A 26457-nucleotide genomic window follows, 5' to 3' on the forward strand; every position below is an offset into this window, starting at 1 on the left:
TTATTACAATTAACAATGAAATTATGTTACGAGAGGCAAGCGGCCTCACATAGAGGAAGCACTGTGCTGTCACTTTAAGGCTGATAAAGGACATGTCATAGTTCACATGTCATGGTTCACCATCAAGTCCACACTAGTCTTCCCTTTTTACCACACATATCACGCTTTTAGGCCCTGGTAAGACCTTGGGATGGGTTCTGCCATCACACTGCGTGATGCTGAGTCACTCTCAGTATTGCATGTATATAACCACCTTGTGTCACTCTCAGTATTGCATTATATAACTACTGTTAGTTTTGGCATCTTTTGGCGTGTTTTCTCTGAGTTTTTGCTTTCTACCCTCCCGGTTTTGACTCTGTTCTTGCTGGCGTAGTATTTCTGCGCACTTTTCGCACTGCTGATCGGTGATAAAGTGAAAGTGCTCCTGTGGTAAAGTATGTTATGGATTGCTGTTTCAATGATTGACTGTTTGGTTTTCTTGTAAGCCCCTAGTTTTTTTTTATTTTTGAAAACCTTTATTTCCTCAGAACATGCTCAACACAGCGTGCAGCCTACAACCCTGGGGCCGGCAGCAAATCGTGGGCGAGAAGGTCCAATACATAGGCAAAGTTTACACAGCCTTTCAGCCGGCATCCCGGGGGCCCGGCGGCATTCGATAAGTATATGATGTCGTGGTCCTGTGGAAAAGTAAATGTTGCCATGTTCTGTGTCCCTACGTGTCCCCCATCTTATGTTGTATGTGCATGATTAATATGCATATGTATTCCCCATGATCGATTAAAGACGCAATTACAGTTGTGTCCATCTCTAGTATGCCAGTTTCCAGTTCTCGTGAAAGCTACGAGTATTAGGCCTATGTAAAGCTACGTTGCCACGTTTCTCAGTGTGCACGTTATTTCATTGTAAAGTCCCTGTTTCTAGGCCTCAAAAGGGCCCGGACTCAGATTCAGCTCCTGTCTCCTGAAACCTCGCTGAGGAGCGATACAGCCCCCACCTGTATCCCTGACCCTTCACTTACTTCCTGCCTCGCAGTGCCCGGCTCGGCCTGGCTCTGCCTGCCAGTCTGCCAAGAGTATGTTATGATTCCAGTTATCAGTCCAGCTCTCCTTCTCTGCATTCCTAAGCTACTGAATCGCATCAATAGTTTCAGTCATCGTCTAGCCTTTACGTCTCCATGTAAGAGAAATACTGTATTTATGGTCATTTAATATTCCTCAACACACACTACATGTAGAATAATGCATGCACCAGTCTTAGTGTCTGTTAGCCTTTGCCCTGATAACTTTTGGATTCTATCAACATGTTCTCTAAACATCAGATACTAGATAGTGTTTAGGTACATGTCGCTCTGACTCTCCAGACTTTCGTCTCTCCTTCTAGCTCAGAAGTCATAGCCCCCAGCTTCTCCCTAGTTACACGTCATTGCCAGCTTGCGCGCACCACTAGGTTAGAGGTCCCGGCTCCTTAGGTAGCCCCCTCCATGTTTCCGCCCCATTTGTGACATATTCCGTTACGTTTACATCACATGTCTATGTATACGCCCTGTTCACGCCTCTTGTTACACCTCCTTTCTGCCTTATCTCTCGCGACTGTTACAGGCCCCACCCACTGTTACGCCTACTGTATGTACTGTAATGTATTTTGTTTAACTATATATGCTTGTGCACTGTTATTAAAAGTTGCTAGCCATCCCAGATCTTGCCCGTGCAGGTTGTCCTGTTCCTGTCCTTTATGCTGTATTAAACCTGCAAACTCCTACTACCTCGAATCTTGACTCTTATTTATTGAGCTATCTGTTATTGTTATATCCAGTCAAAAATAGAGGTATTATTTATTTATTTACCACATAATGGCGCCCGAATAGGGACTTGCCCTTTCCCCACGCGCCGGTGAAGCCACGCAAGCCCCCTGATCCTCTGCAGCCGTGACGGAACCATACCGTGCACGTGCAGATATTTCTGCTTCAAGTATCCCTCAGGCCCACGGAGGAGACGGAGGTTGCGGTCCAGCATCCAGACGAGGCGGTGGAGGAACGCGGCGAGTCCCGACCAGAGCCCAAGCCGAGAGTCCAAGGTCCGAGGTATCCGGAGGCCCACCCGTAACAGAAGTCCGAAGTTCGTCCGTCCGGCGTCGTAGCAGTCCAGTCCAGTCCGAGGCTTTCCGTTCTTGCTGCCCGGTGAGTACCATTGCTGGGGTAGTATCTAGACAGGGTCAATTGCATTGTCTCTGGTCCGTGGGTTTGGGTACACAGATCCAACACGAAGTGTCCACTTAGGTGGATGCGGGTCCTGACGTGTCTCTTTATGAGACCGGTAAGTTTCGTACTGTTTTAGCAGTGCATCTAGTTTCTGTTCTAGTCTGTTCTGTTCTCGAGAAATTCATGTATTCTGTTTCCAGTATACCAGGTAGTATTTTGTCAAAACTGTTATTTTAAATGTCATTCATGTATTTCAATGTCGTGGTATGAAAGTGGTGTAATTATCGTGTTCATTGTGTATTGTATTGTGTCTAGACTACAGTTCAGTCATGCCGCTGCTCTCAAAACTACGTCAGTTAAAAACTAGAAAAGGTCTGTTAGAAGAAGCAGTTCCTGTCCCGCCTAGGGACAGTCCAGGTCATTTTATGTATCAGAAGCATGGCATAAGTGCCATATTATATCTAGATTTATGGGTGGAGTACACCAAACAGTTAGAAGAAAAGTACAGATGGCCCGTATCGGGTACATGGGATGCCGAGTGCATCATGCGAGTAGAAGAAGTATTATGGAAAAAGAAAGCCAGACAGTCACAGAAAGATGCCATCGAGTTATGGCGCAAAGAATCTCATAAAAGAACCGAAAAAGAAATCAGAAAGTCAGAATTAAGTGGAGAATCCTCAGAAAGAGCCCAAGAAAGGGAATGAATCGAAATAGGTGAACGAGTTAAAACCGAACAGTCAGACAGACAGAGGAATGCCCTTATTAAGGGTATGTACCCTCTTCTTGCCGAGGGCTTGCCAAAAGCAACCCCGGAGGCATCCAGTAATTTTACGCCACCCTTAGTTCCGACCAAGCTACGTCACAAACCGACCGCAGCTGATATTTTTCTCTCGTCCTATTTGGACGACACAGTCCCAGAATATGCAAATCCTGTTCCGCCAGCTCCTGTAAATAATGTAAATCCTGCTCCTCCAGTCACCGGGGCACCTGTTACAGCACCTGTTACGGTACCCCCGGTCCAGCCTACATTACAAGTACCCGCTACACTGGTCACTCTGCCAGCACGAAGAGTATCAGTCGACGATTCCAGTTTAGGGGCCGCGGGAGGAGGTCCTCCGGGAACCCCGCCGCCACACAAACGTGTAACGTCAGTCGAGTTACATGAACGTGCGTTACAGCGCACGCCCAAACATCAGTCTGTTGCAGATATCAGACGAGCTCTTACCGAATGCCGTTATGATCCGGTCCCAGGTGATGATAGTATGGTTATATATTCATTACGTGTAAGACGGGTGACCGAGTATTTGGACACCCTACCAAATATGAAAGAAGATCTAGACAGAATATATCGTTTCATTCGTACAGGAACAGACCCAGAAAGTATTGGCGAAGTCATGTTTCTAAGAAAAGCTGAGATTCAGCTCATGCTATTAAAGTTTCTAATTAATTGTTTAATAAGGGAACAAGATTATCCGACTAAAGATCCGACCGAAATGAAAGTCCTGACAAGGTGGAGTGATAATATAGCCGAGGGAAGACACAGGACGCTCAGTTGTATAGAGAGTATGTACAAGAAAATTCGTAAGGAAATAATAAGGTTACACGAGAAACGCAAAGCAGCACAAGTAAGCGAGAAGGAAAACGACTCTTCTACTGAAGAGGTAGACGACGAGAATACCGCCAGAATAGCGTATGTAGGTAAAGCTAGACTTCCCGACCGACATTCACGTCTAGAACACAAGAAAACTGTTCCTCTTCCAGCACCAGAACAAGGTTCTCTAGAGCAAGTATTTCAAGCTACCGATCACATTCTGAAATCACGAATCGGTTATAGTGAACTTAGTACCATGCATGAACAAGAACTAGCCCGATCAGCAGTCCGATGGGCTACTGATTCTACCACTTTTTCAGACGAAATAGTGGCACAAATGTTTCTGAAACTGCCCCCAGCCGAGCAGCGACTGGTGGGTATGTATATGATCCAGCACCTCATTACATTGTATGAGGGTCAGCATTCCGATCCTGGTCCGTTACATGATGTTCTGAACGAGTTACTCCAGTATAAATGGAGAGGTCTAGGTACCGACTTAATTAGTATCATTCTAGAACAGCGCCACAAATATAGAACGTTTCTGAACCCGCATTTTGTTCACGTCTCACCCCCAGAAAGTAAACCCTTTTACATAGACAGACAGCATCCGTTACGAGAAGTACACCCAGTTAGGACAGCGGGTGGTGAAATGCAACGAGTATTTGTTTACACCCCGATTACAAAGATGGAACTCTTAGAGATGAAAAAGTTAATTCCCTGTCACGATAAAGATCCAGCAGGGTTCCACCGTGAATTAAAAGACATGCTCCGTATGGGAGAATACACGTATCCAGATATAATTAAAATGTTAAAGGTCCTGTTGCCCGCGGGCATATATGAAAAACTCAAGGAGAAAGAATGGGAGGTGGGAGAGAAAAAGATAGATTGGGCAGCTCTAGAAGCTGAAGAAAATACACGTGTACCAGGTACCGGTCAAGGAGATAAATGTAAAGAATTACCTGAACTGTTAATACAAGTTTTGCCAAGATTACTAGCCACGAAAAAGGAAGACTGGGATGCAATCTCAGCCTGTAAACAGAAACCAGACGAAGATACTAGTGATTTTTATTCTAGATTTGAGAAATGTTTTAGCATCAACAGTGGTTTGAAGACGAGTAGTGAGTCATACCCTCATCTTTTTGTTACTAAACTAGTCGAGAATTCAAGTCCACAAGTTAAAAATAGAGTTTTGAAAGTCGAGAGTACCTGGCAAGCTAATACTCCGTCCCAAATGCTCCAGATGCTCCAGTATCACCAGAATAGAATCAGGGAAGAGCAAGAACACGAAAGGAAACGTATGAAAGACACGAAAATGAAAGTATTAGTTGCACAATCTGTTCCACAGGACAGTCAGAAGAGGGGTCCAAATCAAGCCAGTCATCCTGCAGTTCCTGTTAAAGGGACCTGCAATTATTGTAAACAGCCAGGTCATTTTATAAACGAGTGTGCAGTTCTGAAACACAACATAGCCACTGGTAAGACTAAAGAAAGACCACGTCCGCCTAGACAAGAACAAGTTTCACAGACTTCCCAGTTACCACAGAATACACCACAGACAGTTACAGCACCGCAGCCTATAGCTGCAACACAGCATGTTACACAGCAGATGTACCAGTATGCACAGTCCGAGTATCCAGAGTACCAGCCGTATTCATGAAACAGCCTAGAGAGGGAGGTAGGCTTGCCTCTCATCGAGATTCCTGTAGATCAAGAGGGTCCCTATGTTCACAGTCAAGTATTAGGGAAAGACAGAAAGTTTCTGATTGATACAGGGGCAAGTAGGACTACTATCAGTCATGACGAGGTTCCAGGGGCTCCGCTCTCAGGCTCTAGAAATGTTTCCCTTGGATTTTCAGGAAAGCCAATTGTTAACGAGATTTCCAAACCAGTTACTCTAGAAGTAGGTCCATTGTCCCGAACTACTGACCTGCTACTCACGAAATCATGTCCAGAAAATTTGTTAGGCATTAAGACATTAAAAGAATTAGGTGCAGTTATTTGCTGCTCCCCAGAAGGAATACGTTTGTTTTTACGTGACTTTAAGGGTCACTATGTATTACGTGATTTTGATCCAAGATTATTGAATGTTCCGCAGCATCTATGGGCACAAGGTCCAACTGATGTTGGTTTTATGCAAATCACACCCCATCGTGTGACTCTCAAACCAGGTGTAGTGTTACCACGAATCAGACAGTACAGATTGCCACCTGAGGCTGTAGCAGCCTTATCCAAAATTATTGACGAGCTCATTGCTCAAGGAGTAGTTGTAGAAACTGACTCCAATGTATGTAATTCTCCTATCATTCCAGTCATGAAACGTACTGATCCAAATGCACCTCCAGTATATCGATTAGTGATTGACCTTCGAGAACTTAATAAATGTATCATTCCCCAGTACCCAGTTGTCCCAGATATTTCTTCCCTATTGACAGCCATTGATTCTGAGGCTACATTTTTCACAGTCATAGACCTCAAAAACGCATTTTTCAGTGTCCCCATTCATCCAGACAGTCAGTTTCTTTTCGGATTCTGTTTAAATGGAAGGAGCTATAAATTCACACGAGCTCCTCAAGGTTTCACAGAAAGTCCTAGTATTTACAGTCAAGCACTTAAGAGACAACTAGACAATATTCACATGCCAACTGACACTGCCCTGCTCCAGTATGTCGATGATCTACTGATCACAGCCCGTTCTGAACATGCTTGCGAGCGAGCATCGCTTACAGTCCTGTATTTCCTAGCCGAGATGGGGCACAAGGTGTCCCCTTCAAAGCTTCAATTCTGTGTCCAGCAAGTGATCTACTTAGGCCACTTACTGTCCAAGTGGGGTAGGCAGTTGACACCTGACCGTATCCAGTTAATAGCGAGTCTTCCACAGCCCAAGACACAGAAGGAGGTACGTGCTTTTATCGGCCTTACTTCTTATTGCAGACAATGGATTCCTCAGTATGCATTTCTAGCCAAGCCACTGATACAGTTAACGACACAGGAGGCAGCCGTATCGACTGTCCTCCCTTGGACATCTGAACATACACTTAGTTTCAATGAGTTAAAGAAAGCCTTATGCCAAGCTCCTGTCCTAGCTACACCGAACTACAATAAGCCTTTTACACTTTTTGTCACAGAACGTGATGGTACAGCATTATCTGTTCTTACACAAGATCAAGCAGGACAATACAAGCCCTGTGCTTATTTTTCGAGCACACTAGATCCAGTAGCCCAGGCTCTGCCTGCGTGCCTCAAGTCAGTTGCAGCCACAGCACTAGCTATCAGACAAAGTGATTCCATAGTATTAGGACATTACCTGACAGTACAAGTTCCACACTCCGTGGAAGTTCTTTTAAACCGAACACAGACCCAGCACTTGACAATTGCACGTTTGACAGGTTATGAACTAACACTGTTCCAGCCACACATAGAAATCAGACGCTGCAACGTTCTGAATCCTGCTACACTGTTACCGTCAGTTACTTCAAATCCTGCCACACATGACTGTGTGGAAGGAGTTAACACTATGACTAAGCCAAGACAAGATCTGACAGATATTCCATTACCAGATCCCGACCTGACACTTTATGTGGATGGTTCATGTATGAGAACAAGTACAGGAGAACTAGTAGCCGCGTATGCAGTGACTACTGACACTGAAGTTATTGAAACACATCGTATTGACACCCTATCTGCTCAAGCAGCAGAGCTAGTTGCTCTGACTCAAGCCTGCATACACGCCAAGAACCTGAAAGTTAATATCTACACAGATTCACGCTACGCATTTGGAGTTGTACACGACTTCGGAGTGCTCTGGCAGGAGAGAGGTTTCATGACTTCTCATGGAACCAAGATTCAGCATGGTCTCCTCATTCAAGCTCTGTTAGATGCAATACATTTACCGACATCTATCGCTATCATGAAGTGCAAAGCACATACGAAAGTTACTGACATTATTTCCCAAGGAAATGATCTAGCAGATCGAACAGCCAAGCTTACAGCACAGACACCAGACATACCAGTTAACAAGACACCGACATCCACTCTAGAACAGACTACTTGTATGACAGTTAAGGACCCTACTCAAGATGTCATAGATATCCAGTTACATGCTACTCCCGAAGAAATCAAGAAATGGTCCGAACAAGGAGGGGTCCAGACAGATCAAGGATGGTTGACGAAGGGAAAAGCCACATGGTTTCTCCCCGACTCAATGGTTCAAGTCATTATCAATACCACACATAGTCCAGCACACTTAGGAGAAAAAGCCATGTTAGACAGTATCCAGAACATTTGGTTTAACAAGCATTTACGAGCTGCAGCCAAGCAGAAAGTCCGTACTTGTATGATATGTTGTCAATTCAATGCAGGTAAAAGTGTCCCGGTGGAACAAGGTGGATTCCAGCCCCCTGACCACCCTTTTGAAGTCCTCCAGATGGATTATATTCAGATGGAGCGATGTCGAGGTTTCAAGTATGTCCTTGTAGTTGTATGCGCTTTGTCCAGGTGGACAGAAGCATATCCAGTCCCAGATTACACAGCCGCGACCACTGCCAAGCAGCTGGTTCGTGAATTCTTCCCCCGTTATGGACTCCCTAGGGTCGTGTATTCTGATAACGGCCAGCCATTCTCATCTGAACTCATGAAGCATGTTTCCCTTTTACTAGGGTACCAGTGGAAGTTCCATTGTGTACGCCATCCAGAAGCAGCCGGTCTCGTAGAGAGACATAACCAGACCCTAAAAATCCGTATCGCCAAAATCTGTCAAGAAAAAGGTGTAGACTGGTTAGTTGCTCTGCCAGTCGCTTTGTTTTATATGCGCATGATCGCACATTCCAGATCAGGTCTGTCTCCTTATGAGGTCGTATTCGGCCGCCCCCCGAATGTATGGGGTACACCTAGACCCCGAAGTATTACAGATGTTTCCAGTAATATGCTGACAGATTACCTAGCTTCCTTGATGTCTGCCCTACACTCTTGTCGTTCACAGGTTGCCGCTGCATTTCCCGACAATACTGAAGTCAAGCCACACGAGATCCTTCCCGGCACCCTGGTCCTCGTCCGCAATTTTGATCGTTCAAGTCCGCTGGAGCCTCGCTGGAAGGAGCCGAAGTTAGTCCTTCTAACCACCCGTACTGCCGTCAAGTTGGAAGGCAGGAAGGGGTGGGTGCATCTGTCACACGTCAAGAAATTTCACGGACTAAAAACTGTTTCCAAGAACATTTCCAAGGATTGTCAAGATTTTAAAGACTGCCAAGATACTATTATTAAGGACTGTCCCGCAAATGACATTGATATCAAGCCCTCCCTGTTAGAGAAAACTCCGCAGCAGGAGTATAAAAGTAAGCTACGGTCTAGTAAAATAAGTCAGCCAGTTTAATTGTCTAAGTCCTCCCCTAGGTGAAACGGTTAGACAGGTATCTGACATGTATGAAATAGACCCCCATAGTGAGAGAGTTAGTCAAAACTCAATCCGATGTATCGTTTTTCTAAGTTTTATATTGTTTTTAAGCTTAATGGTTACCTGCACGAGTTATGCATTTCATTTATGTTTTCCAATTTCTCATGTAAATAAGTCTTCTAATGCTACAGTAGAGCACACGTTTAGTGATCTACCTCCTCACGAACTATCCTATCGTCTTGCTATGCGCAACAATTCATTTATCCGTATGTTACATTATTCACACCAGACCAGCAATGCCACTAATTGTTGGGTGTGTGGTCGACTCCCCCCTTTCCAGACACCGAAGGGAGTTCTGCCACTGTTTCCTTATCCGTTTTCACATAATGGTTCCTGTGGAGCCTGGTCCATGTTAACGTCATCTTCAAATGATATGTCCCTTCTGAACAGTACATGTTTTCCAGACAAGCAAGGTCTTCCCCACAGAACAGGGTTAGATCTAGAAAATGAAGTTTATAATTTGGGTAATTATTCTTCGAATTTTATGGTCCTGAATGTTCAGTCTGATCCTACTCCAGACTTACCTGCTATTTCAGTACTACCAGTCAAAGGCGAATTATGTGTCAGAAATAATGGTTCCGTACATGTAGGACATAGTGATTGTACTACTATTGTCGAGTATAGTGACAGTGGGAAATCTATTTTCAAAGCTTCACGTCATTCTTATTTTGTTTGTGGTCAGACCGCATATGTTCGTCTGCCCCTCAATTGGGAGGGAACCTGTTACATTGCCTTCCTACTGCCACCAGTTTTCCTAGCCCCATCTGATTATCATAGAAACACACATCTAGTACACATTAGACATAGAAGGGAGATCGAGTCCCCGATTGTCGACCAAACTGAAACTGCTCTAGAACAGTATACAGATTTCAATAGAGGATTCTTTTTCTTTATAGGACCTATCCAGAATAGTAAGTTAATCCGTAGGTTAACCAGAACCCTTGAAGCAGTAGTGAATGAGACTGCCTCTGCTCTAGGTAACTTAACCGAAGAGCAATCTGCTATGAGATTTGTCGTGCTCCAAAATCGTCTCGTTCTTGACGTCATACTGGCCGATAGAGGAGGAGCATGTAGAGTCATCGGATCTAGTTGCTACATTTTCATTCCAAATAACGCGCCGTCTGTTTATTCAGCTATAACCAGACTTCATAAAATTGCCCATCAGTTACACCAGAATCCAGGCACCTGGACATGGTCCGGTTGGCTCTGGAGTATAATTTCTGCCTGGGGATGGAAAATATTGTCACTTCTAGGTATTGCAGTAGCGATCATATTCAGTTGCTGCCTCTGTATACAATGTGGCCCTGCGATTTGCGGCATTTGTGCTACCTCTTGTATTCCTAGTCCCAAGTCCCGTCCTAGATCCCGTTCCAAGAAAATTCGAGACGAGCAAATGATACTGTATGAAATGATAGATGGTATCATGAATATTGATGTTTCCTGATGGAAACGTAGTGACAAGGAGGGAATGTGGAAAAGTAAATTTTGCCATGTTCTGTGTCCCTACGTGTCCCCCATCTTATGTTGTATGTGCATGATTAATATGCATATGTATTCCCCATGATCGATTAAAGACGCAATTACAGTTGTGTCCATCTCTAGTATGCCAGTTTCCAGTTCTCGTGAAAGCTACGAGTATTAGGCCTATGTAAAGCTACGTTGCCACGTTTCTCAGTGTGCACGTTATTTCATTGTAAAGTCCCTGTTTCTAGGCCTCAAAAGGGCCCGGACTCAGATTCAGCTCCTGTCTCCTGAAACCTCGCTGAGGAGCGATACAGCCCCCACCTGTATCCCTGACCCTTCACTTACTTCCTGCCTCACAGTGCCCGGCTCGGCCTGGCTCTGCCTGCCAGTCTGCCAAGAGTATGTTATGATTCCAGTTATCAGTCCAGCTCTCCTTCTCTGCATTCCTAAGCTACTGAATCGCATCAATAGTTTCAGTCATCGTCTAGCCTTTACGTCTCCATGTAAGAGAAATACTGTATTTATGGTCATTTAATATTCCTCAACACACACTACATGTAGAATAATGCATGCACCAGTCTTAGTGTCTGTTAGCCTTTGCCCTGATAACTTTTGGATTCTATCAACATGTTCTCTAAACATCAGATACTAGATAGTGTTTAGGTACATGTCGCTCTGACTCTCCAGACTTTCGTCTCTCCTTCTAGCTCAGAAGTCATAGCCCCCAGCTTCTCCCTAGTTACACGTCATTGCCAGCTTGCGCGCACCACTAGGTTAGAGGTCCCGGCTCCTTAGGTAGCCCCCTCCATGTTTCCGCCCCATTTGTGACATATTCCGTTACGTTTACATCACATGTCTATGTATACGCCCTGTTCACGCCTCTTGTTACACCTCCTTTCTGCCTTATCTCTCGCGACTGTTACAGGCCCCACCCACTGTTACGCCTACTGTATGTACTGTAATGTATTTTGTTTAACTATATATGCTTGTGCACTGTTATTAAAAGTTGCTAGCCATCCCAGATCTTGCCCGTGCAGGTTGTCCTGTTCCTGTCCTTTATGCTGTATTAAACCTGCAAACTCCTACTACCTCGAATCTTGACTCTTATTTATTGAGCTATCTGTTATTGTTATATCCAGTCAAAAATAGAGGTATTATTTATTTATTTACCACAGTCCACCAACATAACAGTAGCACTCATGCGCTCTTTACTTCTAAAACGCCCTACGCCTACGCCAGTTCCCAGAAGTGGACCAACCACCCGCCAAGCCCATAACGGTGTAGGCCAGTAGTGAGGCCCTAACACAGGGGTACTCATAGTACGGCCCGCGGGCCGGTGGCGGCCCGGCAAGCCTTCCTGGGCGGCCCGCGGACATTGCAGACACCTTTGTTTAAAAATAAATAAACTAAATAGTGTTCGCAAATACAGCCGCAGCAGCGCGGACTCAGACTCTGCTCTGTGGGGGCCCGGGGGATTCCAGTGATTGTCAGAGGGGAGCTGCAGGGGCCTAAGAGGTGAAATTAAACAGAGCCTCATTAACATGTAAATGGTCTTTTAAAGACCCATGAAGTACTTGGTGGGGCTGTGTGCGCGCGGCCGGGGAAGCTGAGGGAGGGAGGGAGACACAGAGGGAGGTCATTTTCCCAAGAAACATCTGTAACAAAAGATGGGAGGGTGAGCAGATGACACACAGAGAGATGCAATACCCGTACCATTGTTTTCGAATTTAATGTATAGTTTCAGCGTACTGTGTGTTTGATTTCAGCTCGTGTTCAGCGCTATGACGTCCGTGCAGACATGGTACGCGCTATACCATACCGCAAAAATGAACAGCTAAATACATTTTATTGTATATAAAATGAATGAATACCCGGGGGTTTCTCTGCGCTAAAGAAAACACAGACCCAGTGATTGCAAAAAAATTACCCCACAAGCAATCAGGTACTATTCAGTCTTTTCTGACAGATGTGTTCAACCAATGAAAGAAGTTTAATGTGCATTAAATAGTATTTTTTATGCACCAACATACATCGCTGGGCTGCTGGTTCTATATGGTGAAACGAACGAGGCAGCAACTCCCTATCGAGACTGGGAATTACACGAATAAGTAGACAAGCATTTGCAATGCAATAGGTCTCGTATTTGCGAGATTTTGAGAGCTACTGGCATTCTAAATGACAATGCCTTCAATTTATGTGTTTTGACAACCTGCAAGCGGTGCATAAAACACGCCCTTTCTACTTGTAGTCCTTGTTGACTTAACCCCTTCCACGCTGATGACGAGCTGGGCTCGTCATGAGGTAGCCTCCTGCTACGCTGATGACGAGCCCAGCTCGTCACGTAAAATGCGGTTTCGCAAAACTCCGCGTACGAGCGGAATTCCGCCCGCACGCATGCGGTTAATAGCACCAAGAGATTTTGTTTTGGTAGTGTTTGTTAATGCTATACGAATGGTCATTTAAAAATAATTGCATTAATAAGGATTATAATTATTAATATGAAGGAGGCTCTTCCTGTACTGAGACTAATGGAAGTTTGCCTGCTACGGTTTGTGCTGTATCCTGGTGTGTGAGAGAAACAAGCAGTGCTGCTGTCAGTGCTGGAATATTCGACGTGAGGGAAGCTTGCACAGCAGCTGCCTGTGTTGTAACTGTTCTCTATGCAGGGGATGGTGTTGGGGAGGGGGGAGTGTGTGTGTGTGTGGGTGTGTGTGTGTGTGTGTGCGCACCCGCCCTGCTGCTGCCTGTGCAGCACCTGTTATGCAAGGGATGCTTGCACTGATGCTGCCTGTGCTATATCTGTGCATGTGTGTGTGTGTGTGTGTGAGTGTGAGAGAGAAGAAACAAGTAGAACTTCTGTCTGAGCTTTACATGTTTTATGTGTGAGGGAAGCTTGCACTGCTCCTCCCTGTGCTGTACCTGTTCCATGTGAGGGAAGCTTGCACTGCTGCTGCCTGTGCTGTACCTGCTCTGTGTGTGAGGGAAGCTTGCACTGCTCCTCCCTGTGCTGTACCTGTTCTGTGTGTGAGGGAAGCTTGCACTGCTGATGCCTGTGCTGTACCTGCTCTGTGTGGGAGGGAAGCTTGCACTGCTGCTGCCTGTGCTGTACGTGTTCTATGTGTGATGGAAGCTTGCACTGCTGCTGCCTGAGCTGTACCTGCTCCATGTGAGAGGGAAGCTTGCACTGCTGCGGCCTGTGCTGTGCCTGCTCCGTGTGTGATGGAAGCTTGCACTGCTGCTGTCTGTGCTGTACCTGCTCTGTGTGTGAGGGAAGGTTGCACTGCTGCTGCCTGTGCTGTACCTGCTCTGTGTGTGAGGGAAGCTTGTACTGCTGCCGCCTGTGCTGTACCTGTTCTGTGTGTGAGGGAAGCTTGCACTGCTGCCGCCTGTGCTGTACCTGCTCTGTGTGTGAGGGAAGCTTGCACTGCTGCCGCCTGTGCTGTACCTGCTCTGTGTGTGAGGGAAGCTTGCACTGCTGCTGCCTGTGCTGTCCCTGCTCTGTGTGTGAGGAAGCTTGTACTGCTGCCGCCTGGGCTGTACCTGTTCCGTGTGTGAGGGAAGCTTGCACTGCTGCCACCTGTGCTGTACCTGTTCCGAGTGTGAGGGAAGCTTGCACTGCTGCAGCCTGTGCTGTACCTGCTCTGTGTGTGAGGGAAGCTTGCACTGCTGCTGCCTGTGCTGTACCTGCTCTGTGTGTGAGGGAAGCTTGCACTGCTGCCGCCTGTGCTGTACCTGCTCTGTGTGTGAGGGAAGCTTGCACTGCTGCCTCCTGTGCTGTACCTGCTCTGTGTGTGAGGGAAGCTTGCACTGCTGCTGCCGGTGCTGTACCTGTTCTGTGTGTGGGGGAAGCTTGCACTGCTGCTGCCTGTGCTGTACCTGTTCTATGTGTGAGGGAAGCTTGCACTGCTGCTGCCTGTGCTGTACCTGCTCTGTGTGTAAGGGAAGCTTGCACTGCTGCTGCCTGTGCTCTACCTGCTCTGTGTGTGTGGGAAGCTTGCACTGCTGCCGCCTGTGCTCTACCTGTTCCGTGTGTGAGGGAAGCTTGCACTGCTGCTGCCTGTGCTGTACCTGCTCTGTGTGTGAGGGAAGCTTGCACTGCTGCCGCCTGCGCTGTACCAGTTCTGTGTGTGAGGGAAGCTTGCACTGCTGCTGCCTGTGCTTTACCTTCTCTATGTGCGAGGGAAGCTTGCACTGTTGCTGTCTGTGCTGTACCTGCTCTGTGTGTGAGGGAAGCTTGCACTGCTGCTGCCGGTGCTGTACCTGTTCTGTGTGTGAGGGAAGCTTGCACTGCTGATGCCTGTGCTGTACCTGCTCTGTGTGTGAGGGAAGCTTGCACTGCTGCTGCCTGTGCTGTACGTGTTCTATGTGTGATGGAAGCTTGCACTGCTGCTGCCTGAGCTGTACCTGCTCCATGTGAGAGGGAAGCTTGCACTGCTGCGGCCTGTGCTGTGCATGCTCCGTGTGTGAGGGAAGCTTGCACTGCTGCTGTCTGTGCTGTACCTGCTCTGTGTGTGAGGGAAGCTTGCACTGCTGCTGCCTGTGCTGTACCTGTCCTTTGCATGAGGGAAGCTTGCACTGCTGCTGCCTGTGCTGTACCTGCTCTGTGTGTGAGGGAAGCTTGCACTGCTGCACTCTGAATCTGCACTCTGAATCTGCACTCCGCACTCTGAATCTGCACTCTGCACTCTGAATCTGCACTCTGCACTCTGAATCTGCACTCTGAATCTGCACTCTGAATCTGCACTCTGAATCTGCAATCTGCACTCTGAATCTGCACTCTGAATCTGCACTCTGCACTCTGAATCTGCACTCTGAATCTGCACTCTCCACTCTGAATCTGCACTCTGAATCTGCACTCTGAATCTGCACTGTGAATCTGCACTCTGAATCTGCACTGTGAATCTGCACTCTGAATCTGCACTCTGAATCTGCACTCTGCCTGCGCACGTCCGAAGACCAGGGCATATGTCCTGACAAGCAACTATATGGCCACAGTGAAGCAATCCATTGTATGCAGTTGAAACGGTTCTGCGTGATAAAGAAATGCTAGTTCTTTTTTAATTTGCAAGAGTTTATTTATTTATTTATTTATTCAAAGTTTTATATAGCGCGAACAGGATCCTTACAGATATCAGAGCGCTTCACAAAGACAGGGTAGGGGCAGTAGGAGTCAACAGAGATAATGGGAACAATATAATAATCAATAACATGGTAATAACATGGATAATAAAAACATACATAAAACCAATCCATATACAATCAGGTAAGGAAGTAATATAGGACAGCACAAGTCATTGATCACTACAGAGGTGTTTAGGTGGATCAGTAAACCAACGTGTAACATATCTTGGTCGGTAGTAAGAGAGTAGCGTAGTAGTGCCCCCAGCAAATAGAGTATAGTGCCAAGGGATAGGGTGAGCAGTGGTATAAGGCAATGCAGAGTCTCTGAACCAACATCTATAACGATCAGGAGATCTTGGCCAGAAGGATTGTTTTCACCTCTTTCTTGAAGAGTGCAGTGGAGGAGATCAGTCTGGTTTCAGGAGGGAGCGCATTCCAGATCCTGGGTGCCATTCCTGAGAAGGAGCGCTTGTAAGTTTTCACTTTCCGGAATCTACGAGGTTTCAGGAGTAGATTTTTTGTACTCCTATTGGATCTCGAACCTCCTGATATAGACAGCTTTTGAGCGAGGTAGTTGGGTGCCTTGTGGTGCACGGCCGCGTGTGTCATAACTGCAATTTTTAGCTGTATTCTGGCTTCAAAAGGCAGCCATTTTAGAGACTTTAAGTCTGGGGATATGTGCGAATGCTTTCTAGAGCCAGTAATGAGTCTCGCGGCAGCGTTCAGGGAGGCTCTTAAGGGTGCTGTTGTGGATAGCGGGAGACCGCTGAGGGCCGCAATTCCGTAGTCTATTCGAGGGATGACTAAAGCTTGTACAGCAGTTTGGAAGTCTTTGGCCGGGAGGAAGGGTTTAATTTTCCTCAGCGTGTTAATTTGGAAGTTAGCTGCTTTTGTGGCTTTGCTGACGTGCTGCTGCATGTTGAGCTTGGCGTCGAGTGTGATGCCTAGGGATTTCGCCGAGTCCACGATGGTAGGTTGGACATTGAGTGCTGTTAGGTTGTTGAGCCAGGTTTGGGTGGTGGAGATTTTCGCCGGGGGTGAGATGAGTAGGAACTCAGTTTTCAGGGCATTTAGTTTGAGGTGATTATCGGCCAGCCAAGATTGGGTGTTAATAAGTGTGGAATTCAGATGTTTGATATCTTCCGGGGATTGTAACTTTAGATAGAGTTGTGTGTCATCGGCGTACATATGGAATTGAACATTGGAAGCTTGAAGCAAGGTGGCGAGCGGTTCCATAACGAGGTTGAACAGTGTAGGGGAGAGGGTGGATCCTTGTGGAACACCTAGATCTGCAGGCACAGGTGTAGATAGCACATTGTCGATCTTGAACCTCTGAGACCGATTGTGAAGGAAGGACGAAAACCACTAGAGAACAGTTCCCGATAGCCCCATTCTAGTACTTAGCAGCTCTAGCAAGTTCTCATGTTTGACCGTGTCAAATGCTGACGAGAGGTCAAGAAGGATGAGGAGGCAGGACTCATTGCGATCCAGAATTTGGAGGGCATCATCAATTATGTGTGTCATAGCTGTTTCCGTGCTATGTTTCGCTCTGAAGCCTGATTGATGAGGGTTGAGGAGGTCATATTGATCAATGTGTTTTGTTAGTTGGAGTTGGACACATTTCTCCAGCAGTTTGGCCAGGGTGGGGATATTGGTGATGGGTCGATAGTTGTTTAGGTCAGACGGATCAGCTGTAGGTTTCTTGAGTATAGGCGTGACTTGCCCCACCTTAAGGGAGTCTGGAATGTGGCCTTGTTGCAGAGAGCTGTTGATGATCTTGGTCCAGAGAGGGAGGAGCAAGGGGATAAAGTCTTTTACAGCATTAGCAGGTAGAGGGTCTGTGAGGTGATTAGAGGGCTTCAAGGTGCAGAGCAGTTTGTGTATTGCTTCTTCCGAATAGGTATCGAAGTGCTGCCAGGATGCCTTGTTTTTAGGTTGAGTGTCTGCCATTCTGGTGTGGTTGGGGTATCGGCTTACATCCATGATGAGGTCATTTCTTATGTTGTCAGTCTTTAGTTTAAAGAAAGCGGAGAAGGCTTCACAGTGTGGGGTGTCATTTGTTGTGCTGTTTGATTGTGTGGGTTGTGCCTTTGTTTGGGTCTTGATTAGCTCGAACAGCTTTCTTGGCCTGTTCTTCGCTTGGTCCAACTGGCGGCTGAAGAAGTCCGACTTTGTGCGCTTTATTTTCCTAAAGTAGGCATTTCTCTTGTTCTTAAGCTTTTTGAGATGCAGTGCTGAGGGGTCCGATCTCCAGGTGCGCTCTGCCATTCGCATATTACGCCTTTCGTCATTGAGTCTGTCATCATACCAGGGGTTAGAAATTTTGGTGGAGACTCTCTTCAGTTGCAGAGGGGCGACTTCATTGACTATTGTATTCATAGAGTCAAGGTAGTGGTCAGTCAGTGATTGAACATCTGAGGCCCCTGAAGGGGGAAGGAGGAGGTTGCCGATGTGGGGAGGTAGGGTAGAGGGGTTGAGATTCTTTAAATCCCGTTTCCATGTTTTGGTTTTGATTGGTTGAGTAGGGTTACGTTTAACTTTTTCGTTGATAAAAAAGGTGATAATGTGGTGATCTGACTAGTCGCAGGGTAGAATCGCCTCCAGATGAATAACGTTCTCTTTGGCAATGATGAGATCGAGTATCGCGCCTTTGTCGTGTGTTGGTTTATCGCATAGTTGGGTGAGGTCAAGCGCATTGAGGAAAGTTTTGAGACTATTCACCACGGTGTCTTTCTGATCGTTCCAGTGGAGATTGAAGTCACCCAGGTAGACTTGAGTGGTCTGCCGACCGGCATTGGAAGTGATCAGGTCCATGAATTGTTGGGTGAATATGAGATTGTCACCAGGCGGGTGATAGATAAGATGTAAAGCACAGACTTGTTTGCCCTCACTGGTGATGTCGAGGCAGAGTAGTTCACAGGAGGAAAGGGAGGGGGAGGTGACTTGAGTAACGGAGAGGTTGCTCCTAAAAATGCATGCAATTCCCCCGCCCGTCTTGCCAGGAGACCTGTCCAGCCTAATGATGTGATAATTGGGGGGGACTAGTATGTCCATAATCGGGGTAGAGGCTTCAGTGAGCCACGTTTCCGTTAGAATGGCTAGGTCCAGATCCCTATTTGAGACGAGATCCGCGATGTCGGAGGAATGTCTCTGGGCCGATCTGCAGTTTAGTAGGATGCATTTGAGTTTGGGAGAGAGAAGGGTGGTCGAGCTTTCTAGTGTGAGGGGAACTTTTCTGAGGTTGTTAGGGACGGAGCCTCTGTTGTTGAGTGTTGGGAGCCTTAGAGGGTTTGTAAGAATTGTGGGTATGGGGATGTGTGAGTTGGAAAAGTCTTTTACCGGACCTGGCCCATAAGAGCTTAGGAGAGAGCATAGGTCGCGGTCCGACAAGGGGTTGAGAACACGACGGGGGCGGTGGGAATTATTGCGAACGGGGATAGTAGGCCATTGCTGGTGTCGTCGGGGGCGAGGGTATGTAGGGAGGGTGCGTCGTTTGTAGGGTAGTGGGATGGTGGGAGGTAGATTGGGCTGTGAGGAGAGAAGGTTTTTGATTGCGTGGATGTCTTTTTTGATTTGTAAGATTTCCTCTTTGACTTGTTGGAGGGTGGATAAAGTCAGGTCAGGAGGGTCATTGGGGAAGGTGTTGGTGGAGAGAGCCGTTGGTGAGTGGTTGAGTAGTGTGCTGGAGAGCAGGCAGGGTATCGGGGGGGGTATACTAGCCTTGTTGAGGGGTTCCGCGGTGCTAATGAGTGGGATGGTATTCACGGTGTGAACGTGTTTGTGGGCGAGGGGTGTGAGTGAAGTGGGTGAGACAGGCGGTGGGTGGGAAGCATAGGTAGTGACTTCAGTGGGAGACGGTGCCGGTGAGTAGAAGAGTGAGTGAAGGCTGAAGACAGTGGGGGAGACAGGAGGGTAGTGAGGGCTGAGAATAGGAGGTGGGAGAGAGGGGGATGCTAAGGTAAGGGAGGAGGTATGTTCTGTATCTTTTGTTGGGAGGGAGATAGAGTTGTGAGTGGGAGTGGGGAGGGAGCAGGGAAGGGAGAGTTGTCTGCCGTGGGGGGGATGGGTGGATAAACTCCGAGTGATGGTGTGTGCAGATGTAGGCGTGTAGTGGGTGGGAGTTGTTGTGTCAGGTGTGAGAGACTCGTGGGTGGGAGTGGGGAGGGAGATGGGGAGGGAGAGGTGTCTGTCGTGGGGGGGGATGGGAGGTGGGGGTGGATAAACTTTGGGCGGTGGCTTGTTCAGATGGTGGTGTGTTGTGGGCGGGGGATGTTCTGTCCGGGGGGGGAGGGATGGAGGGGGTATGGGTGGGGATAAGAAGGGTCATGTTAGAGGGGCTGCTAGTATGTGCGGTGGAGTTATTTGTGACTGTCCTTGGGGAGTGGGGGGCGTTAACAGCAGGTGGGCCATTTACTGGGGTGCTAGGGGTAGAAGTGTAGTAGGTGGTGGATGCGACGTCAGGGGTGATAGTGCTGGCGGAGTTCTGGGTGGGGGTCCTCAGCTTGGAGAGGTGCTCTTTGAACTTGGGGAACAGGTTGTCTAGTAATTCCAGGTTCTTGTCCGTGGATTGGATTAGGACAATCCCGTTATTGTAGATAGTAATGGTAGACCTGCCCGGGAAGAGGTGGGAAGGTGTGATGGTGAGAATTAGGCCATGAGTTGTTTTCCTGGTGGTGGAGACTGTGAGTAGGGATAGGAAAGTTTTTCTCCATTGGGCTCTGCGTGAGGTGTGGAAGATGATATCAGTATTCAGGGCTCCATTGCCCAGTGAGAAGTAAGTGTCGGCAAAGGGTGTTTCAGGGTGTGACCTCAAGACGTTGTGTTTAAAACGTTTAGTGGCATTTTTGGAGAGAGGAGTGGAGGGGTAGTTAATTCTAAAAGTGTGCTTGCCGTTGAGCTCCATTTTAGAGAGGCTGTGGTGTTAGAAGTAGGAACTAGGACGATAGTACAAACTGTCAGCCGCTAGTTACAGGGCCAGGGAAGACACTAGTGAGTGTCACTAGTGATAGCCTATAATATAAATAATATACTGGAATAAAAATAGAATACCTAGGCAGGCAGTAAAATACCTGAATCGAAAGTGACAGTAGTGAGTAGTCAAAAATATGTGAGGTACATGTGTCAGTAACAAAATACAATTGCAAACAAAAGACAAATGCAGAAAAAGTATTCTCATTCTGTGCATTACGATGTTCAAAATAAAGCTAGGAGCGTAATACTGCAATAACAGGCAGACATTCTTTCATATATGAGGTAGCAATCTGCGCGATACATATGTTCAAAATATAGGTAGAAGTATAATACTACAATAGTAGGTAGACATTCTTTCACACTAGTCTAAAATACTAAAGTCCAATAGAGACTAGTCTAAAATGGCCGCCAGGTAGTACAGATCGAGACAGTAGTCCTCTGTTTGTTGCTGTTGCTTCGATAGCAGGGGAGAGCAGCTTCCCTTCACAACCATGCAGGCAAGGGGAGATAGAGACATTAGTCCTCTGTCTGCTGCTATTACTTTGAGCACCGGGGATGGGATTACACCTTCTGTTTGAGCAGGCAGAGCTCAAGTCTAGCTGGGAGGAATTCTTATCTCTGTGTGGGGGAGTTAAGCTGAGGGGCCTCGTGGACAACAGAGGTAGGTGGGGGATTTATTACTACAGTTTTATGGCTCCAGCCATTTTGTACAAAAGGAGTTAGTTTTTAAAAGAGAGCAGGCGGGTGGGAGAAGTAAATACCTTAAGTTTCTGTGTGCCTGTTAATTTTGCCCGTAGAGTTATACAGGAGCAATGCTTTAGCCCATGATAATGATGATCCCTTCCGCTTCGTAGATGCGTTATTTCATTCACTCCTATAAAAAAAGTTCTTCTTTTTTCTGTTTGTTGAGCTGTGCTTAGCACAGTGATGCCCCTGTGTTTGCTAGCAACCTGCGTCCCAGGCCCCTCTCAGCCCTCAAGACCGTTAGCGTTCCTCTGTTGGGTGAGGGCGGGAGGGGGGGGGGTTGCGTTGTCGTGTCCCGGTGCTGCTATCTGCGTCCTCCGCTGCCTTCAGGAAGGGGTCCCTGCTTCAGGTCGAAAATGGGGGAGGGGTCCGGTGCCCTTTTCGTTGCGCAGTGCGAGGACAGCCGCTCTGCATATAGTGTCACCAGCTCCGGTGCAAGCCCACCACACTCCGGTGCAAGGGCTTGGTTTATCATATTTTATGTGGTTTGTGTTGTACAGTGTGCATGCGGCTTGTGCAGGGGCTCTTAGACTTCGGCCAGACCCTCATCATGGCATTTGCTGGTAATCTGTTGTTCACTGGGGTGAAGAAAGCTGAGTTCCATGCACGAGACCTTGTGTAGACCTTTATTAAGTCTGTTGAAGAGCGCAGCAGTACTTACTTCATGCTGCAAACACGAGGGCAGCAACTCAACGTTAGGGCAGATACGTACGCCTTGGCCGGACAGGTTTTTAGCAATGCATCTGAGGTGAAACAGCATGGAGGGGATGTGTGGTTGCGCGAAGAAATCAGGGGCCCAATTTGAAGTGCGTGTTGTAATTATGAAAGCGGGCGCGTGTTAAACATATAGCACAGCGCCCATGTACGTCAAAGCTATGTGCAGCAGCCTATGAAGCGACTGGCTGCTCTCGAAGAAGGCTTTGGAACAGATGGTAATTTAAGTTAAAAAAAAGACTTTGATGCAGCAGGGGGCGGAGAGCAGGGGGTCGGAGCGGGAAGAGCTGCTGGCGTGGGAGGGTGATTGATGGGCGGGGCAGCGCTGGGGAAGCCTGGGATGCCTTTGATGTGGGGAGGGAGGAGAGCCTTGTGCAGGAGAAATGAACAGATGTCCGTGAGGTGTGGGAGGAGTGCCTGATGCACGTGCTTGTGTTTGACGTGAACTGAAAGAAAACGCCGGCTGAAAGCCCTTTGGTTTGAAGAGGATTTTGCCGACTTGAATTCTCGTTCCTCAATGCGCTTGCGCGCATTTAAGGTCACGAGACCTAAAAAACAGGGAGCACGTCAGCGGCAAAATGATCATTTAAATGAAGGCGCAACAATTCTTGCTCGGTGTGATATATCCAGAACAAACTAAGGAAAACTTGTGAACCCCCTCCTATGAAATGTTTCTCGATTTAAGGAACGTTTCCCGCTGCGGTCCCTCGCTCCCTCCGTCTCCCGGTACGTGACGGCTTTACGGCCGGAATAGATGGCGCCTTTATTCACCACTCAATATTTAAAGCTCCTCTAAACCCATCTCCAAAGTCATTGCTGTTTTACGGCGGATTTGTTCGTCACACCCGCCCGTGCCATACCATTTAAACACCTCACACAGTGCGATCCACACAGTGTATGACATATATGTACGTTGCTAATTCACAACTTTTATCCTAAGCGTATATATCGGTTTAATGTCTGCACTGGGAAGTGTGCATTATAAAACTCTATCATTTACCTTGCAGTGAGCAGTGCACTCACACGGTGCGTGCTGTTGTGGTGCACTGGTGGTGAGTTACATGTTTTCCTCAGCATATAGCGCCTCCCTGCACGTTCATTGTGGCGCATTGGTATTTCTTGAGCACTTCCTGGCCCATTCGAGCTGCTTCTTTCGCAGTATTGCAGCACACTGGTGATTTACACATGCTCCTTACCGTTCGCTACGTGTCTGTAATGCAGGGGTACTCACACAGAGAGGGAGACACAGGGAGGGAGGGAGACACAGAGGGAGGGAAACAGAGAGTGGGAGACAGGAAGGAAGACACAGAGGGAGGGAGGGAGACACAGAGGGAGGGAGGGAGACACAGAGGGAGGGAGAAGGGAGACACAGAGGGAGGGAGGGAGACACAGAGGAGGGAGGGAGACACAGAGGGAGGGAAACAGAAAGTGGGAGTCAGGGAGGGAGACACAGAGGGAGAGTGGGAGACTGGGAGGGAGACACAGAGGGAGAGTGGGAGACACAGAGGGAGAGTGGGAGACTGGGAGGGAGACAGAGGGAGAGTGGGAGACACAGAGGGAGAGTGGGAGACACAGAGGGAGACACAGAGGGAGAGTGGGAGACACAGAGGGAGAGTGGGAGACTGGGAGGGAGACAGAGGGAGAGTGGGAGACACAGAGGGAGAGTGGGAGACTGGGAGGGAGACACAGAGGGAGAGTGGGAGACACAGAGGGAGAGTGGGAGACTGGGAGGGAGACACAGAGGGTGAGTGGGAGGGAGACACAGAGGGAGAGTGGGAGACAGGGAGGGAGACACAGAGGGAGAGTGGGAGACAGGGAGGGAGACACACCGGGAGGGAGGGAGACACAGAGGGAAGGAGGGAGACACAGAGGGAGGGAGAGGGAGGGATAGAGAGGGAGGGAGACACAGAGGGAGAGGGAGGGAGGGAGAAGGAGGGAGAGAGAGAAAGATGTGTGTATGCCGGGTCTGGTGGCTCAGTGGACGAAGGTGTCTGCTGCAGGGACATGTGTTTAACCTCGTGGTCACAATTTTTGTTTGCTTTAGCCCCGCCCCTCCCCCTCTGACCCCGCCCCCACCGGTGCGGCCCTCAGCCACAAACCACACTGTAAATTTGGCCCCCGAGAGAAAGTTTGTGAGTACCCATGCCCTAACACTATGCTGAGCCTTAACTCTTACCCCAACAACCCTCCCACCCCCAACTCGCCAGTTGTTGCCCCCCTGCATAAAGCACCCGGGGGTAGCCTAATACACACATCCATGCTTCATCCAGTACAGACTAGATAAGACCACCCCCCGAAATCAGACTGCGGCTTCTACAGTATTGTCAGCCCCTAGTTAAGTGCACTGAGTGTGCCAGGGCCTGGAAACCAAATCCTACACGTGGGCCTGCAGCACAGATTGTGCCACCCAAGCGAGCAGCCCGGAAAAGGTACCTCAGACCAGCCATTGCAGAGTCTGCGCACAGTTTGTAACTGTCATGTAGACTTGGCCAGTCCCTAACCTTCCCTTTTCCTACATGTCAGGCACCCCTAAGGTAGGCCCAAAGTACCCCTGTGGGCAGGGTGCAGTGTACGTGAAAGGTAGGACATGCCCTGGTGTGTGTGGCATGTCCTGATAGTGAATTACAGCCCATTTCGTTTTTCACTATTGCAAGGCTACCTGTTCCCCATAGGGCAGAATGGGAAGTTTGTTTATAACCTCTTATAAACATAACTGGCCCTGGGAACTAGCTGGTAAAATAAAATGTAGTATGCCTGAACTCAGAATCTAACTATGCATCTTTTAGTAAAGGTGATTTTTAGATTCTGTGTTTGAAAATACCACTTTTAGGAAGTAGGTATTTTCATGTTCAGTCATCCCGTTTGCCTCTCTTGGAATGTGGATTGCCTGTCTGGGTTTTGGACGACAGATGGCTAGGAAGCAAGGGTGGCTTCCGATAGTCTAGGTAGGTCAGGAAAGGGCTGACTAAACCTGGGCTGCGATGGGGGAAGAGGGAGGAGATTTCCTTGCACCTCAAAGGGCCTGGTCTGCCTCTGACAATGCCGTCTCCACCCCCTGCCGGGAAATCACACCAGAGAAGGCAGAACTCGTTCTGGCTGGGCACAGACACCCTCTGCTTAGAGGATCAAAGGATTTTTGGATACAAATACTGGGGCCCAGACCCCTGAACTTTAGAACTCTTTTGGATCCAGGAGACTACCAAGAAGAAGAGCTGGAGAAGCTGTGAGGAGGGACTACCACTTTGCTGTGTGCTTTGCTGTGTTGGCCTACAGTGGCTGCTTCTGTCTTGGGCAGTGAAAGGACTGGACTGAACTTTCTGTCATCTACTTTAGTGAGTTTCTCCAAGGGCTTGAGGTAGAGCTTGCCCCCTGTTCAAGAAGTCTCAGGAACAGCAAAGACGTCAAGCTCTTCTGCCCTCAGCACTGGGGACTGTGTCTTTTGTGCTGATACAGAACAAAAGCAATTCGACGTCTACGACGCCGCTGCCGATTCCGTGTCCTGAAGGCACCGCAGAGGGCACCGCCGCAACGTGACCCTGGTCTCACCGACGACGCCTGATGACGCCGCCGCCGAGCCGTTGCTCGCACCGCGACCTGTGGGCACCGCACTCCGCACCGCCTCGCTTCACGACGCCTTGGGCTCCCCGACGCAGCCGCTCCACGCCGAAATCGACACCGCTGTGTGCACCGTGGTTCGAGGGCACCGCTCGTAAAGTTACACGACGCACGGCCCTCGTCCCGCACCGCAGCCTTGGCCTACCGACGCCGGCATCATCGATTCCAGTTCGTCAACCGACAACAGCGCTTCAGCAACGACGTCGGTGCTGCTTGCACTGTGACCTGCCAGTACCGTGACGAGCACCGCCTTCACCTTGCACAGCGACCCTGGTCTTACCGAAGACGCCATCTTGTCGCTGCCACTGAGCCGCTGCTCGCACCGTGACCTGAGGGCACCACACGCCGCACCCAACGCCTGCCGACGCCAGCGCTCCTGATCCCAACAGAAAGGAGCTCGACCTGCAAAGTGAATGACTTCAAGGGCCTCGGCGCCCTGCATCTCTAATAGGTACTGTTTGCAGGTCTTCCCGACACCGTAGCTGGTCCGCGACCAGCCTGAACTGTTTGGATTTGTTTGCTCACGTCGCTGTGATAGCCCCAGATGGAGCTATTGGCATCAAGTAACTGTTTTTAAAGTGTATTTTGATA

At 48.2% G+C, this 26457-nt stretch overlaps 1 protein-coding gene across 2 annotated transcripts in view; it reads right to left on the bottom strand.

Moving 5' to 3' along the window:
* Positions 1 to 26457, bottom strand: part of LOC144762270 (ATP-binding cassette sub-family C member 10-like) — a 1124497-nt gene that overhangs the window by 1009144 nt on the left and 88896 nt on the right. The window lies entirely within an intron of this gene.

The sequence above is a fragment of the Lissotriton helveticus genome, chromosome 6 (assembly GCF_964261635.1).
Source record: "Lissotriton helveticus chromosome 6, aLisHel1.1, whole genome shotgun sequence".
Classification (NCBI taxonomy): domain Eukaryota; kingdom Metazoa; phylum Chordata; class Amphibia; order Caudata; family Salamandridae; genus Lissotriton; species Lissotriton helveticus.